Genomic DNA, 17746 nt, shown 5'->3' on the forward strand with positions numbered 1-17746 from the left:
TTTATGTGGCGCAGCCCCTTGCTCCACCCGCTAGGAAGGCACCACATAGGGTCAGGGAAACTGGCGCCAAGTTTACCAAGAGGAGGCCCGAGGCAGCCGGACAGAAGTGTTGGTAAGAAAGGCCAGACAAAGGACACACAAAGTGGGTCCTGTGAAGCGCTCCAAAGTTATCTGGGAGTTGTCTGAGCCCCTCACCTGGTGAGCACAGTACGACGTGGGCAGCCGTTACCTGCAGACGTGGTCTGGATAATAAGAACTGTGAGTAAAGGCCCTGAACTGCATCACTGACTCCGTGTCGTTACTGCTGCTGCCCTGCACCATCACCCCCATCCTCCGCATACACTGCCCTGAGGCTATACTCCTCCCGTGGGGAGTTATGCTACGCTCTGCTGCACCCACAACACCAGCCTTAGCGGTCTGCCCTGTAGCGGCGGTTCACTCTGACCGCAATCCACGGGTGGCGTAGTCGGACATTTAAACATCAAAACCACATAAATAGTTCCGCCACTGGTTTGACCGCCCTGAGCCACGGAACCGGATCGCCGCCACGAAGACTACAACCACCAGCATCCACCAAAAAGGGTCCGGCTCCGGGTGTCCCAAGGCCCAGGGGGTGCGTCAGAACATTTTCATCACCTTTCACAATCACCAATGGGACAAGGCAGGGATGTCCTCTGTCCCCTCTCTTATACATCCTAGTGACGGAGCACCTGCTCACATCAATTCGCCATAACCCCAATATTAGGTGGATTGAGGTGGGAGGCACCGAGTACAAGTGCTCTCTATTTGCTGATGATGTCCTAGTATATATCACTCAATCACATATATCCATCCCTGCTGTTATGGCTGAAATAGATCACTTTGTTACATGGTAAAATTTTAAAATCAATGCAGCGAAGTCTGAGGCCCTCGATGTCTCCCTCCCTAAATCCATATAGGATTCCATCCAGTCCAACTTTCCCTTTGCCTGACCCTCACAGGGTATCAAATACTTAGGAATTCCTATTCATAGAGACCTCTCCCATCTATGTTATCTTAATTTTGGGCCCTTTATTGAACAATTCCATACAGACCACGGTTGGCAAGTTAGAACTGTAAGATTCACTACGTGAACCACTGGTGTTTTGTGGAAAAGCACATGTACACCGCGTTCCAAATTATTATGCAAAAAGTGTTTAGGAGTGATAAGGGAAGAATTTGTTTGTTTGTCAGTTAAACTCATTGATGGTGATGTGTGTCAGGGCTCTTTATATCACTGTAAGCAATTGCAGACACCTGTGCTAATTAGTTTGGCAGGTGTGTCCAATGAAAGGCAAGACTACTTAAGAAGGCTCTCTCACATTATTAAGCAGCCTACATTTTCTGCCAAAATGGGAAAGAAAAAGGATGTGTCGGCTGCTGAGAAGCAACAAATTGTGGAGTGTTTAGGTCAAGGCATGACTACAATCAACATTGTGCGATGATCAGGATGAAGTGTCTTGGCAATCAAGAAGTATGTAGCTGATTCACAGTACACACGTGTGCGTGCTGATAAGGGCAAATTGAGGACTCTTTCCTACAGGCAATTACGTCAGGTTGAAAGAGCAGCGGCAAAAAAGCCTTGTCATAGCAGCAGACAAGTTTTTGAAGCTGCTTGTGCCTCCAACGTCCCCCGAACAACAAGATGCAGGGTCCTTCAGAGGTTTGCAGCTGTGCATACGCCATCCTGTCGACCTCCTCTATCCACTTCACACAAGCAGAAACGGCTCCAGTGGGCCAAACATTACATGAAGACTGATTTCAAAACTGTTTTGTTCACGGATGAGTGCCGTGCAGCGCTTGATGGTCCAGATGAATGGAGTGGAGGATGGCTGGTTGATGGACACCCCACGCAAACACGGCTACAGCGCCAACAAGGAGGAGGTGGAGTAATGTTTTGGGCTGGAATCATGGGGAGAGAGATTGTCGGCCCCTTTAGGATCCCTGAAGGCGCTAAAGATGAACTCCATAATGTATGTGGATTTTCTCAAACAGCACTTCCTGCCATGGTTCAAGAAGAAGAACCGTGTATTTCACAGCAAGATCATTTTTCTGCATGATAATGCACCATCTCATACTGCACATAAAACATCTGCATCTCTGGCTGATATGGGCATAAAAGGGGACAAACTTATGGTGTGACCCCCATGCTCCCCTGACCTCTACCCCATTCAGAACCTTTGGAGCATCATTAAAACGAGTGTCTATGATGGCGGGAGGCAGTTCACATCTAAGCAACAGCTCTGGGAGGGTATTCTGTCCTCATGCAAAACAATTGAAGCAGAAACCATCCAAAACCTGACAAATTCAATGGACGAGAGAGTTCAGAAGCTCCTTTCGAACAAGGGGTCCTATGTGAAAATGTAACATCACCTAGAATAAAGTTTTGAGTTGAAAACTGTTTGATTTCAGTTTCTAACAACCTGCTAATGCTTATAATTTCAAAAATGACCATTTTTTTGGTCTTTATTAAAATGAAAAGGTTGATCGAAAAGTTTGGGGGATCTAAGAGTGTGGCAACCCAGTAGTCATGATTACTTCGAATTCTGACAATATGAGGGTCATGCTGCAGGTAGTGCAGCAAGAAGGCACTTATGTGTCTTGCGCATCTCGGAGCCCCAAAATTATTTTCCGGGCTAGATGCAGCTAAAAATTATTTTTAATTTTAAATCTGGTGAAGCTTATTATAGATGGCCTAATAGGATCAGTGCTGCACACTGCTACAAAGCCCAAATTATTTTCCAGTCAAGATACAGATAAACATGATTAGTAATTTGAAAGCTTAAAACGGTTGGTAGGGTGATTTTAACCAATCATCAAGCTTTTACTCTCCCCAGGATGACACAGGGGTAGAAAAGTCGTTTCGGATCCATGATTTGTTCATCTTTATGAACGTGAGTCTGTCTACATTATCAGTGGAGAGCCGCGTGCGCTTATCTGTCAGCACACCACCAGCAGCGCTGAACACACGTTCAGACAGAACGCTGGCTGCGGGGCATGACAAGATCTCCAAGGCGTAAGTGGCTAGCTCCGGCCATTTATCCAGATTGGAAGCCCAAAAAGAGCAAGGGTCCAGTGACACAGTCGTGGCTTCAATGTTTACTTGGAGATACTCCTGTACCATCGTCTCTAGGCGTTGACTATGTGTCAGACTTCTTGTCTCCTGTGGCCTTGCAAAGGATGGGCTAAAAAAGTGGTGAAATGATTCCGCAAAATTGATGTTACCAGCAGATACTGTGGTTCTGTTACGGTTTGAGTGCTGAACACTTGACTGACGGTCCCACGGTTGGCAAGTTGGAACTGTGAGATTCACTACGTGCACCACTGGTATTTTGTGGAAAAGCACATGTAAGATTCTGCAACAGTCTCTGCTGATACTCCTGCATGCGTGCATCCCTTTCTATGGCAGGAATAATTTCTGCAAATTTACTTTTGTACCGGGGATCTAACAGTGTGGCAACCCAGTAGTCAGGATTATTTCTAATTCTCACAATTCGAGGGTCATGTTGCAGGTAGTGCAGCAAGAAGGCACTCATGTGTGTTGCGCATCCAGGAGCACCAAGTCCCTGTTGTGTTGGTGGCGAGGTAACAATCATGCTTCCTTCCTCTGTCCTCTCCCCCCAACCTCGCACAACAGAAATGTGATCAAGGTCTCCCTCATCTGATGAGTCTTCCATCAGTTCGTCCTCCACTTCTTCCTGGGCTCCTGCACCTTCCTCACTAGTTTGGCTGCTACCATGCGCCCTAGTAAAATCATCTCCCCCACCCTCACATGCCTGCCGCCCTGGTGCTGCCGACCGTCTGGACCTTGCAGATGTTAGCCCTTCCGCATACAACTCCTCCTCCTCTACTTCCTCCACCTCCTCTTGTGCCACCACCTGACTCCGAATTCTGTTTAACATGTGCTCCAGCATGTAAATCACCGGAATAGTCATGCTGATAATGGCATCGTCAGCACTAAACATCTTCGTCGCCATTTCAAAACTGTGCAGAAGGGTGCATAGGTCCCTGATCTGAGACCACTCCTCCAGCGTGATTTGCCCCACCTCTGAATCTCGTTGGCCCAGGCTATACGTCAGAACGTATTGCACCAGGGCTTGTCGGTGCTGCCACAGTCGCTGCAACATGTGCAGAGTTGAATTCCACCGGGTAGGCACATCGCATTTTAGCCGGTGAAGTGGCAGGCCCAACGACTTCTGTAGAGATGTAAGTCGCTGAGCTGCGGGATGCGAACGGCGGAAGTGAGCACACAGCGACCGTGCCCTCTGCAGAAGGCCATCTAGTCTGGGATAGTGGGCTAAAAATTGCTGGACAACCAGGTTCAACACGTGAGCCATACAAGGCACGTGTGTGACATTGCCCCGGCGAAGGGCCGCACCCAGGTTTGCAGCATTGTCGCACATGGCCTTCCCTGGTTTCAGGTCCAGTGGAGACAACCATTCATGAAATTGGTTCTCCAGAGCTGACCACAACTCCTCAGCTGTGTGACTCACATTTCCCAGACATTTCAATGTAAAAACCGCCTGATGACGTTGAGCCCTACTGCCAGCATAGTAAGGAGGTGTGCAGGATCCCTTCTGCGCAGTTAGAAAGCTTGTGGCATGACCAGACAGGCTTTGGGTGCAGGTGGAAGACCGAGAGGAGGTTGAGGAGGCAGAAGCAGTGGAGGAAAAATGACATAAAGAGGATTGACGCACAACTCGTGGGGAAGGCAAGACTTGGACAGCAGCCCCTTGTCCTGCTGTCACCATAGTTACCCAGTGCCCAGTCAGCGACATGTAACGCCCCTGTCCATGCCTACTCGTCCAAGTGTCTGTGGTGAAATGCACCCTGTCACACACAGAGTTTCTCAAAGAAGCGGTGATGTTGTGTGCGACATGCTGGTGGAGCGCAGGCACACCTTTCTTTGAGAAGTAGTGCCGACTGGGCATCTGGTACTGGGGCACTGCGACGGACATAAGGTCTCGAAAATCCTCTGTGTCCACCAGGCGGAAAGGCAGCATTTCTGTAGCCAAGAGCTTGCAGATGGTGAAATTCAACCTCTTAGCTTTCTCATGGCTAGGAGGAAATGGTCTTTTACTTGTCCACATCTGAGGGACCGAGGGCTGGCTATTGTGCTTAGACGGGGTTGATAAGGGTGTCCCAGGCAAACTGCCGGTCTGTGAGGAAGATGCAGGCGGACATGTTAGGTTGCATTGATCCAAAGGTGGTGCTATCGATGTCGGACAGCGCTCAAGACCAGCTGGTGTTACCACCTCCAAAGAAAATGATGACCTGCCAATCACGCTGGCTGTTGCGGGTAAAGAGGTGGCAGGTCTGCGCCCCAAAACAGGTGTGACTGCTGTCCCCCCAGTCACAGAGGATGAAGAGGCCGCGGATGCACAAGATATGGCAGACGGTGGTTGGCCCGGCCGGCTAGACCGCATTGTAGCACACTGAGCTTCCCACTGCAACTTATGCTTCATGTCCATGTGCCGGTTCATGCATGAAGTACTCAAACTATGTATTTTTTGGCCTCTACTTAGCTTTTGCTGACAAATGTTACAGATAACACGAGTTGGGTCATCTTTATCGATCTGAAAAAATGCCCAGGCTATGCAAGGCTTAGCACCCATGCGACCTGAAGAGCCACCACGACTTGTGGTGAGAGGCAGAGTTGTGTTTGAGGATGCAGTTGTTGACGTGCTTCCAGTACTACGTCTCTGTCCAGGAAGGCGCAACCTGACCTCGTCGTCACTAGCATCTTCCTCCACCTCCTCTGCTGACCTCATCTCTTGGCTGACTGTGGGTTGACAGTAAGTGGGATCTCCGACCTCATCATCATCACCCTGTGCGTTATCACACCCGTCGTCCTCAGAGCCAACCTGTTCCTGCCCTGACAAAAAACTAAAGTTGTCGCTCCAATCAGGTATTTGAGTCTTATCATCGTCTTCCTCATTGTCTCCACCAACAGGAGTTACAGTTTGGGAATGAGGGTCTACATTATGGTCAGAACCTTCTGCGTCTGGTCCTGGATCCGACTCATAAAGATTCTGGGCATCAGTGCAGATCATTTCCTCGTCTGGATTCACAGAAGCGCTGGAGTCGACCTCTGATTCCCAGGCTATAGTATGAGTAAACAGCTCTGCAGACTCAACCATCTGTTCTACCTCATACTCAGACGGGCAGCTGGAGGTTTGGGAGCTGTGAGGAAGCAAGTGCGATTTGGGTGACACCTTTGAGGACTGGAGTATTTGTGATGTTGAAGTTGATGTGGAGGAGAGCCCACTTAAAGGAGCACTTGATATCCGTTGAAGCACCTGCTGTTTTTGTGCCTCATCTGGAATTTGTAGCGATTGGCGTGGCCGTAAGAAAGGGATCTTATCACATTGTCCGCTAAAAGAAGTAGACATTTTAGTTTGGCTGGAAGATGGTCTTTCTTCTGCACCTACCCCACGGACACAACCTTTTTTCCCCTTCCCAACACGCCTATTCCCCTTTCCACCAGCAGCAGGCCTTTTTCCACTCATTTTGGTGGTTAACTAATTCACAACTCTGGAGTTGTTTGCACAAAAAAACAATGGATGGTAACCGAGCAGAGCTGAGTGGCCAAACTGTGGTATTAGGCCAAAACTATTGGCTGGGTTAGATGCAGAAAAAAATTATTTTTAATTTGCAACCTGATGGAGGTCAGTATAGATGGACTAATAGACCAAGTCCCACACACCGCTAGAAGCCCAAATATTTTTTCAGAGCTAGATGCAGAAAAAAATTATATTCAATTTGCAACCTGCTGGACGTCAGTATAGAAGGACTAATAGAACAAGTCCCACACACTGCTAGAAGCCAAAATATTTTTTCAGAGCTAAATGAAGAAAAAAATTATTTTTAATTTGCAACCTGATGGAGGTCAGTATAGATGGACTAATAGACCAAGTCCCGCACACTGCTAGAAGCCCAAATATTTTTTCAGAGCTAGATGCAGAAAAAAAATATTTTTAATTTGCAACCTGATGGAGGTCAGTATAGATGGACTAATAGACCAAGTCCCACACACTGCTAGAAGCCCAAATATTTTTTCAGAGCTAGATGCAGAAAAAAATTATTTTTAATTTGCAACCTGATGGAGGTCAGTATAGATGGACTAATAGAACAAGTCCCACACGCTGCTAGAAGCCCAAATATTTTTTCAGAGATAAATGAAGAAAAAAATTATTTTTAATTTGCAACCTGATGGAGGTCAGTATAGATGGACTAATAGACCAAGTCCCACACACTGCTAGAAGCCCAAATATTTTTTCAGAGCTAGATGCAGAAAAAAATTATTTTTAATTTGCAACCTGATGGAGGTCAGTATAGATGGACTAATAGACCAAGTCCCACACACCGCTAGAAGCCCAAATATTTTTTCAGAGCTAGATGCAGAAAAAAATTATATTCAATTTGCAACCTGCTGGAGGTCAGTATAGAAGGACTAATAGAACAAGTCCCACACACTGCTAGAAGCCCAAATATTTTTTCAGAGCTAAATGAAGAAAAAAATTATTTTTAATTTGCAACCTGATGGAGGTCAGTATAGATGGACTAATAGACCAAGTCCCACACACTGCTAGAAGCCCAAATATTTTTTCAGAGCTAGATGCAGAAAAAACTTATATTCAGTTTGCAACCTGATGGAGGTCAGTATAGATGGACTAATAGAATGATGCTATGCCCAAGAGATTTTACTTCACTAGGTGCAGTAAAAAAATTGGTATTCTATACACAGGTGGTATATCTTGCAACACAGATAGGCTACTCCACTGACTAACACACTCTGCAATAGGCCAAAAAGGATTAGCTTTGCTAGATTCAGCCAAATGCTGTGAAAAAAACTTGCACAGCACTGGCACAGACCTGCCTGGCAAAAACTGATAGGAACTGATGTAACCTAGTCCTGAAAAGGACTCCAATTACAATTAGTCTTTACTCCCACAATCTATCTATTTAAGAGCACAGACCTGCCTGATAAAAGTCGTAGGAAATGCTGTAACCTAGTCCTTAAAAGGACTGCAATCACAACTATTCCCTACTCCCAAGCTATCTGTATATTTGTGCGAAAATTGGCTTGAAATTAACAAGGTATAGCGCACACAGCAACAGCGGTGCCGTCTAACACGCAGCTGCAGCAGTGAGAAAATGGTGGCGACAGGGAAAATGGCTTGGTCTTATAGGGCAAGGACATGTGACATACACTGCCAATCACACATGCCCTTGCTTGTGTGAAAAAAAGCACTTCGCTCCGTGTGTGCGCTGCTGATAAGCTGACAGATTGCACCTCCCCACTGCAAATGCGGGAAAGAGAAAAAAAAATGGAGATCTTCATTGTTCCTGCAGAGATCCATCCCCTGCCCCTCCCCCCGCCCCGCTGTACACTCAAACTGCGTATTAACATTAATTTTCATCATTACTGAGAAAAAATCCAGTTATGATTTTGGTGCACGAACAGTTATCGAACATAACCTCGAACAGCCGAATTTTTCTCAAATTGTTCGTGTTCGCCGACCGGCTCGAACACCGCCCAAAACAGCTCGAATTTGAGATTGGCGAACAGTTCGAGTAGAACAACGCTCATCTCTAGTAACAAGATGAATTTTATGCCCCTTGGAAGAGACGTGGAGGTCAGAATGGTTTAATAACATGGTTTTATTGCCCCTTGGAAGAGACGTGGAGGTCAGAGTGGTTTAACAAGATGGTTTTAATGACCCTTGGAAGAGACGTGGAGGTCAGAGTGGTTTAACAAGATGTTTTTAATGTCCCTTGGAAGAGACATGGAGTTCAGAGTGGTTTAACAAGTCATTTTTAATGCACCTTGGAAGAGACGTGGAGTTCACAGTAGCTTAACAAGATGGTTTTAATGCCCCTTGGAAGAGACCTGGAGGTCAGAGTGGTTTAACAAGATGGTTTTAATGCTCCTTGGAAGAGACGTGGAGGTCAGAGTGATTTAACAAGATGATTTTAATGCCCCTTGGAAGAGACGTGGAGGTCAAAGTAGATTAGCAAGATGGTGTTAATGCCCCTTGGAATAGACAAGGAAGTCACTGTAGCTAACCAAAATTTTTTTAATGCCCTTTGGAAGAGACGTGGAGGTCAGAGTGGTTTAACAAGACAGTTTTAATACCCCTGCGAAGAGACGTGGAGGTCACAGTAGCTGAGCAATACGGTTTTAATGCCCCTTGGAAGAGAATTGGAGATCACAGTAGCTTAGCAAGACGGTTTTAATGCCCCTTGGAAGAGATGTGGAGTTCAGAGTGATATAACAAGACGGTTTTAATGCGCCTTGGAAGAGACGTGGAGGTCACAGTAGCTTAACAAGATGGTTTTAATGCCCCTTGGAAGAGACGTGGAGGTCACAGTAGCTTAACAAGACTGTTTTAATGCCGCTTGGAAGAGACGTGGAGGTTAGAGTGGTTTAACAAGATGGTTTTAATGCCCCTTGGAAGAGACGAGGAGATCACAGTAGCTTAACAAGATGGTTTTTAATGCCCGTTGGAAGAGACATGGAGTTCAAAGTGATATAACAAGACGGTTTTCATGAGCCTTGGAAGAGACGTGGAGGTCACAGTAGCTTAACAAGATGGTTTTAATGCCCCTTGGAAGAGACGTGGAGGTCACAGTAGCTTAACAAGACTGTTTTAATGCCTCTTGGAAGAGACGTGGAGGTCAGAGTGGTTTAACAAGACTGTTTTAATGCCCCTTGGAAGAGACGTAGAGTTCACAGTAGCTTAACAAGACGGTTTTAATGCCCCTTGGAACAGACCTGGAGGTCAAAGTGGTTTAACAAGATGGTTTTAATGCCCCTTGGAAGAGATGTGGAGGTCAGAGTTGTTTAACAAGATGATTTTAATGCCCCTTGGAAGAGATGTGGAGGTCAGAGTGGGTTAACAAGACGGTTTTAATGCCCCTTCGAAGAGACGTGGAGGTCACAGTAGATGAACAAGATAGTTTTAATACCCCTTGGAAGAGATGTGGAGGTCAGAGTGGTTTAACAATATGGTGTTAATGCCCCTTGGAAGACACGTGGAGTTCAAAGTGGTTAAACAAGACCGTTTTAATGCCCCTTGGAAAAGACGTGGAGTTCAGCGTGGTTTAAAAAGACGTTTTTAATGCCCCTTGGAAGAGATGTAGAGTTCACAGTAGCTTAACAAGATGGTTTTAATGCCCCTTGGAAGAGACCTGGAGGTCAAAGTGGTTTAACAAGATGGTTTTAATGCCCCTTGGAAGAGATGTGGAGGTCAGAGTTGTTTAACAAGATGATTTTAATGCCCCTTGGAAGAGATGTGAAGGTCAGAGATGGTTAACAAGACAGTTTTAATGCCGCTTCGAAGAGACGTGGAGGTCACAGTAGATGAACAAGATAGTTTTAATACCCCTTGGAAGAGATGTGGAGGTCAGAAACGTTTAACAATATGGTTTTAATGCCCCTTGGAAGACACGTGGAGTTCAAAGTGGTTTAACAAGACTGTTTTAATGCCCCTTGGAAAATACGTGGAGTTCAGCGTGGTTTAAAAATACATTTTTAATGCCCCTTGGTAGAGACGTGGAGGTCACAGTAGCTTAACAAGACGGTTTTAATGCCCCTAGGAAGAGACGTGGAGTTCAGAGTGGTTTAACTAGATGGTTTTAATGCCCCTTGGGAAAGACGTGGAGGTCAAAGTGGTTTAACAAGACGGTTTTAATGCCAATTGGAAAAGACGTGGAGTTCAAAGAGGTTTAACAAGACGGTTTAAATGCCCCTTGGAAGAGACGTGGAGTTCAGTGTGGTTTAACAGGACGGTTTTAATGCCCCTTGGAAGAGATGTGGAGTTCAGAGTGGCTTAACAAGATGGTTTTAATGCCCCTTGGAAAAGACGTGGAGGTCAGAGTGGTTTAACATGACGGTTTTAATGCCCCTTGGAAGAGACATGGAGTTTAGAGTAGTTTAATAAGATGGTTTAAATGCCCCTTGGAAGAGACATGGAGGTCACAGTAGTTTAACAAGACAGTTTAAATGCCCCTTGGTAGAGACGTGGAGGTCAAAGTAGCTTCATAAAATGGATTTAATGCCCTTTGGAAGAGACGTGGAGGTCAAAGTGGTTTAACAGGACTGTTTTAATAACAATTGGAAGAGACGTGGAGGTCACAGTAGCCAAACAAGATGGTTTTTATGCCCCTTGGAAGAGACGTGGAGGTCAGAGTGGTTTAACAAGATGGATTTAATGCCCCTTGGAATAGACATGGAGGTCAAAGTGGTTTAACAAGATGGTTTTATTGCCCCTACGAAGAGACGCGGATTTCAGAGTGGTTTAACAATACTTTTTAATGCCCCTTGGAAGAGACGTGGAGTACACAGTAGCTTAACAAGACAGTTTTATTGCCCCTTGGAAGAGACCTGGATGTCAGAGTGGTTTAACAAGATGGTTTTAATTCCCCTTTTAAGAGACTTGGAGGTCACAGTAGTTTAACAAAATGATTTAAATGAACTTTGGAGAAGACGTGGAGGTCAGAGTGGTTTAACAAGACGGTTTTAATGCCCCTTGGAAGAGACGTGGAGGTCACAGTAGCTTAACAAGACAATTTTAATGCCTCTTGGTAGAGACGTGGATGTCAGAGTGGTTTAATAAGATTGTTTTAATGCCCCTTGGAAGAGATGAGGAGTTCAGAGTGGTTTAGCAAGACAGTTCTAATGACCCTTGTAAAAGAGGAGGAGATCAGAGTGGTTAAACAAGACAGTTTTAATGCCCATTGGAAGAGAGGTGGAGTTCAGAGTAGTTTAACAACATGGTTTTAATGCCCCTTGGAAGAGAGGTGGAGTTAGAGTGGTTTAGCAAGACGGTTTTACTGCCCCTTGGAAGAGATGTGGAGATCACAGTAGCTTAGCAAGACTTTTTTAATGCCTCTTGGAAGAGACGTGGAGGTCAGAGTGGTTTAACAAGACGGTTTTAATGCCCCTTGGAAGAGACGTGGAGATCACAGTAGCTTAACAAGACGGTTTTAAAGCCCCATGGAAGAGATGTGGAGTTCAGAGTGATATAACAAGACGGTTTTAATGCCCCTTGTAATAGACGTGGAGTTCACAGTATCTTAACAAGACAGTTTTAATGCCCCTTGGAAGAGACCTGGAGGTCACAGTGGTTTAACAAGATGGTTTTAATGCCCCTTGGAAGAGACGTGGAGTTCACAGTATCTTAACAAGACAGTTTTAATGCCCCTTGGAAGAGACCTGGAGGTCACTGGAGCTTAACAAGATGGTTTTAATGCCCATTGGGAGAGATGTGGATGTCATAGTGGTTTAACAAGACGGTTTTAATGCCCCTTGGTAGAGACATGGAGTTCCGAGTGGTTTAACAAGACGGCTTTAACGCTCCTTGGACGAGATGTGGATTTCAGCGTGGTTTAACAAGACGGTTTTATTGCCCCTTGGAAGATACGTGGAGGTCAGAGTGGTTTAACAAAATGGTTTTTATGACCCTTGGAAGAGACGTGGAGGTCACAGTAGCTTAACAATGAAGTTTTAATGCCCCTTGGAAGTGAAATGGAGATCACAGGAGCTTTAAAAAAAAAATTAATGCCCTTTGGAGGAGACGTGGAGGTCAGAGTGGTTTAACAAGATGGTTTTAATGCCCCTTGGAAGAGCCTTGGAGGTCACAGTAACTTAACAAGACGATTTTAATGCCCCTTGGAAGATACGTGGAGGTCAGAGTGGTTTAACTAGACGGTTTTAATGCCCCTTGGAAGAGACGTGGAGTTCAGGGTGCTTTAACTTGACGGTTTTAATGCCCCTTGGAAGAGTCGTGGAGATCACAGTAGATTAACAAGACGATTTTAATGCCCCTTGGTAGAGACGTGGACGTCGAAGTAGCTTCACAAAATGGTTTTAATGCCCTTTGGAAGAGACGTGGAGGTCAAAGTGGTTTAACAAGACTGTTTTAATGCCCCTTGGAAGAGACGTGGAGTTCACAGTAGCTTAAAAAGATGGTTTTAATGCCCCTTGGAAGAGACCTGGAGGTCACAGTGGTTTAACAAGATGGTTTTAATGCCCCTTGGAAGAGACCTGGAGGTCAGAGTGGTTTAATAAGTTGGTTTTAATGCCCCTTGTAAGAGACGTGAAGGTCAGAGTGGTTTAACAAGTTGGTTTTAATGCCCCTTGGAAGAGACGTGGAGGTCAAAGTAGCTTAACAAGATGGTTTTAATGCCCCGTGGAAGAGACGTGGAGGTCACAGTAGTTTAACAAGACGGTTTTAATGCCCCTTGGTAGAGACGTGAAGGTCAAAGTAGCTTCACAAAATGGTTTTAATGCCCTTTGGAAGTGACGTGGAGGTCAGGTTGGATTAACAAAACTGTTTTAATGCCCTTTGGAAGAGACGTGGAGGACACAGTAGATTAACAAGACGGTTTTAATGCCCCTTGGAAGAGACGTGGAGTTCAGAGTGATATAACAAGACGGTTTTAATGCCCCTTGGAAGAGACGTGGAGTTCACAGTAGCTTAACAAGACAGTTTTGGTGCCCCTTGGAAGAGACCTGGAGGTCACAGTGGTTTAACAAGATGGTTTTAATTCCACTTGGAAGAGACGTGAAGGTCACAGTGGTTTAACAAGATGGTTTTAATGCCCCTTGGAAGAGACGTGGAAGTCAGAGTGGTTTAACAAGATGGTTTTAATGCCCCTTGGAAGAGACGTGGAGGTCACAGTAGCTTAATAAGATGGTTTTAATGCCCCTTGGAAGAGATGTGGAGGTCAGTGTGGTTTAAAAAGTCGGTTTTAATGCCCCTTGGTAGAGATGTGGAGTTCAGAGTGGTTTAACAAGACGGTTTTAATGCCCCTTGGACGAGGTGTGGATTTCAGCGTGGTTTAACAAGACGGTTTAAATGCCCCTTGGAAGAGACGTGGAGGTCACAGTGGTTTAACAAGACGGTTGTAATGCACCTTGGTAGAGACATGGAGGTCACAGTAGCTTCACAAAATGGTTTTAATGCCCTTTGGAAGAGACGTGGAGGTCAGTGTGGTTTAACAATACTTTTCAATGCCCCTTGGAAGAGACGTGGAGTTCACAGTAGCTTAACAACACTGTTTAAATGCCCCTTGGAAGAGACCTGGAGGTCAGAGTGGTTTAACAAGATGGTTTTATTGCCCCTTGGAAGAGACGTGGAGGTCAGAGTGGTTTAACAAAATGATTTTTAATGCCCCTTGGAAGTGACATGGAGGTCACAGTAGCTTTACAAAATCATTTTAATGCCCTTTGGAATAGACGTGGAGCTCAGAGTGGTTTAACAAGATGGTTTTAATACCCCTTGGAAGAGACGTGGAGGTCACAGTAGATTAACAAGACGATTTTGATGACCCTTGGAAGATACGTGGAGGTCAGAGTGGTTTAACTAGACGGTTTTAATGCCCCTTGGAATAGACGTGGAGTACAGAGTGGTTTAACAAGATGATTTTAATGCCCCTTGGAAGAGACGTGGAGTTCAGAGTGGTTTAACAAGACGGTTTTAATGCCCCTTGGAAGAGTCGTGGAGGTCACAGTAGCTTAACAAGACGGTTTTAATGCCCCTTGGAAAAGACGTGGAGATCACAATAGCATAACAAGAGGATTTTTATGCCCCTTGGAAGAGACGTGGAGGTCAGAGTGGTTTAATAAGATGGTTTTAATGCCACTTGGAAGAGACGTGGAGGTCAGAGTGGTTTAACAAGATGGTTTTAATGCCCCTTGGAAGAGACGTGAAGATAAGAGTGGTTTAACAAAATGGTTTTAATGCCCCTTGGAAGAGACGTGGAGTTCAGAGTTGTTTAACAAGACATTTTTAATACCCCTTGGAAGAGACGTGGAGTTCACAGTAGCTTAACAAGATGGTTTTAATGCCCCTTGGAAGAGACCTGGTGGTCAGAGTGGTTTAATAAGTTGGTTTTAATGCCCCTTGTAAGAGACGTGAGGGTTAGAGTGGTTTAACAAGATGGTTTTAATGCCCCTTGGAAGAGACGTGGAGGTCAAAGTAGCTTAACAAGATGGTTTTAATGCCCCTTGGAAGAGACGTGGAGGTCACAGTAGTTTAACAAGACGGTTTTAATGCCCCTTGGTAGAGACGTGGAGGTCAAAGTAGCTTCACAAAATGGTTTTAATGCCCTTTGGAAGAGACGTGGAGGTCAGATTGGATTAACAAAAGTGTTTTAATGCCCCTTGGAAGAGACGTGGAGGTCACAGTAGCTTAACAAAACACTTTTAATGCCCCTTGGAAGAGACGTGGAGTTCAGAGTGGTTTTACAAGACGGTTTTAATGCCCCTTGGAAGAGACGTGAAGTTCATAGTGGTTTAACAAACGGTTTTAATGCCCCTTGGAAGAGACGTGGAGATCACAGTAGCTTAACAAGATGGTTTTAATGCCCCTCTGAAGAGACGTGGAGTTCAGAGTGATATAACAAGACAGTTTTAATGCCCCTTGGAAGAGACGTGGAGTTCACAGTAGCTTAACAAGACAGATTTGGTGCCCCTTGGAAGAGACCTGGAGGTCACAGTGGTTTAACAAGATGGTTTTAATTCACCTTGGAAGAGACGTGGAGGTCACAGTGGTTTAACAAGATGGTTTTAATGCCCCTTGGAAGAGACGTGGAGGTCACAGTAGCTTAACAAGATGGTTTTAATGCCCCTTGGAAGAGATGGGGAGGTAAGAGTGGTTTAACAAGACGGTTTTAATGCCCCTTGGTAGAGATGTGGAGTTCAGAGTGGTTTACCTAGACGGTTTTAATGCCCCTTGTACGAGATGTGGATTTCAGCGTGGTTTAACAAGACGGTTTAAATGCCCCTTGGAAGAGACGTGGAGGTCACAGTAATTTAAAAAGATGGTTTTATTGCCCCTTGGTAGAGACGAGGAGGTCATAGTGGCTTCACAAAATGGTTTTATTGCCCTTTGGAAGAGACGAGGAGGTCAGAGTGGTTTAGCAAGATGGTTTTAATGCCCCTTGGAAGAGTCGTGGAGGTCAGAGTGGTTTAACAAGATGGTTTTAATGCCCCTTGGAAGAGACGTGGAGTTCAGAGTTGTTTAAGAATACATTTTTAATACCCCTTGGAAGAGACGTGGAGTTCACAGTAGATTAACAAGATGGTTTTAATGCCCCTTGGAAGAGACCTGGAGGTCAGAGTGGTTTAATAAGTTGGTTTTAATGCCCCTTGTAAGAGACGTGAAGGTCAGAGTGGTTTAACAAGATGGTTTTAATGCCCCTTGGAAGAGACGTGGAGGTCAAAGTAGCTTAACAAGATGGTTTTAATGCCCCTTGGAAGAGACGTAGAGGTCACAATAGTTTAACAAGACGGTTTTAATGCCTCTTGGTAGAGACGTGGAGGTCAAAGTAGCTTCACAAAATGGTTTTAATGCCCTTTGGAAGTGACGTGTAGGTCAGGTTGGATTAACAAAACTGTTTTAATGCCCTTTGGAAGAGACGTGGAGGACACAGTAGCTTAACAAGACGGTTTTAATGCCCCTTGGAAGAGACGTGGAGTTCAGAGTGGTTTTACAACACGGTTTTAATGCCCCTTGGAAGAGATGTGGAGTTCATAGTGGTTTAACAAACGGTTTTAATGCCCCTTGGAAGAGACGTGGAGATCACAGTAGCTTAACAAGATGGTTTTAATGCATCTTGGAAGAGACGTGGAGTTCAGAGTGATATAACAAGACGGTTTTAATGCCCCTTGGAAGAGACGTGGAGTTCACAGTAGCTTAACAAGACAGTTTTGGTGCCCCTTGGAAGAGACCTGGAGGTCACAGTGGTTTAACAAGATGGTTTTAATTCCACTTGGAAGAGACGTGAAGGTCACAGTGGTTTAACAAGATGGTTTTAATGCCCCTTGGAAGAGACGTCGAGGTCACCGTAGCTTAACAAGATGGTTTTAATGCCCCTTGGAAGAGATGTGGAGGTAAGAGTGGTTTAACAAGACGGTTTTAATGCTCTTTGGTAGAGATGTGGAGTTCAGAGTGGTTTACCTAGACGGTTTTAATGCCCCTTGGACGAGATGTGGATTTCAGCATGGTTTAACAAGACGGTTTAAATGCCCCTTGGTAGAGATGTGGAGGTCATAGTGTCTTCACAAAAAGGTTTTAATGCCCTTTGGAAGAGACGAGGTCAGAGTGGTTTAACAAGATGGTTTTAATGCCTCTTGGAAGAGACGTGGAGGTCAGAGTGGTTTAACAAGATGGTTTTAATGCCCCTTGGAAGAGACGTGGAGTTCAGAGTGGTTTAACAATACTTTTTTAATGCCCCTTCGAAGAGACGTGGAGTTCACAGTAGATTAAAAAGACGCTTTTAATGCCCCTTGTAAGAGACCTGGAGGTCAAAGTGGTTTAACAAGATGGTTTCATTGGCCCTTGGAAGAGACGTGGATGTCAGAGTAGTTTAACAGAATGGTTTTTATGACCCTTGGAAGAGACGTGGAGGTCACAGTAGCTTAACAATGCAGTTTTAATGCCCCTTGGAAGTGACATGGAGGTCACAGTAGCTTTACAAAATCGTTTTAATCATCTTTGGAAGAGACGTGGAGGTCAGACTGGTTTAACAATATGGTTTTAATGCCCCTTGGAAGAGACGTGGAGGTCACAGTAGCTTAACAAGACGATTTTAATACCCCTTGGAAGATACGTGGAGGTCAGAGTTGTTTAACTAGACGGTTTTAATGCCCCTTGGAAGAGACGTGGAGTTCAGAGTGGTTTAACAAGATGGTTTTAATGCCCCTTGGAAGAGACGT

Source organism: Phyllobates terribilis, unplaced genomic scaffold (genome assembly GCF_046119375.1).
Source record: "Phyllobates terribilis strain yellow unplaced genomic scaffold, ASM4611937v1 Scaffold_11__3_contigs__length_659146591, whole genome shotgun sequence".
In the NCBI taxonomy this organism is placed as follows: domain Eukaryota; kingdom Metazoa; phylum Chordata; class Amphibia; order Anura; family Dendrobatidae; genus Phyllobates; species Phyllobates terribilis.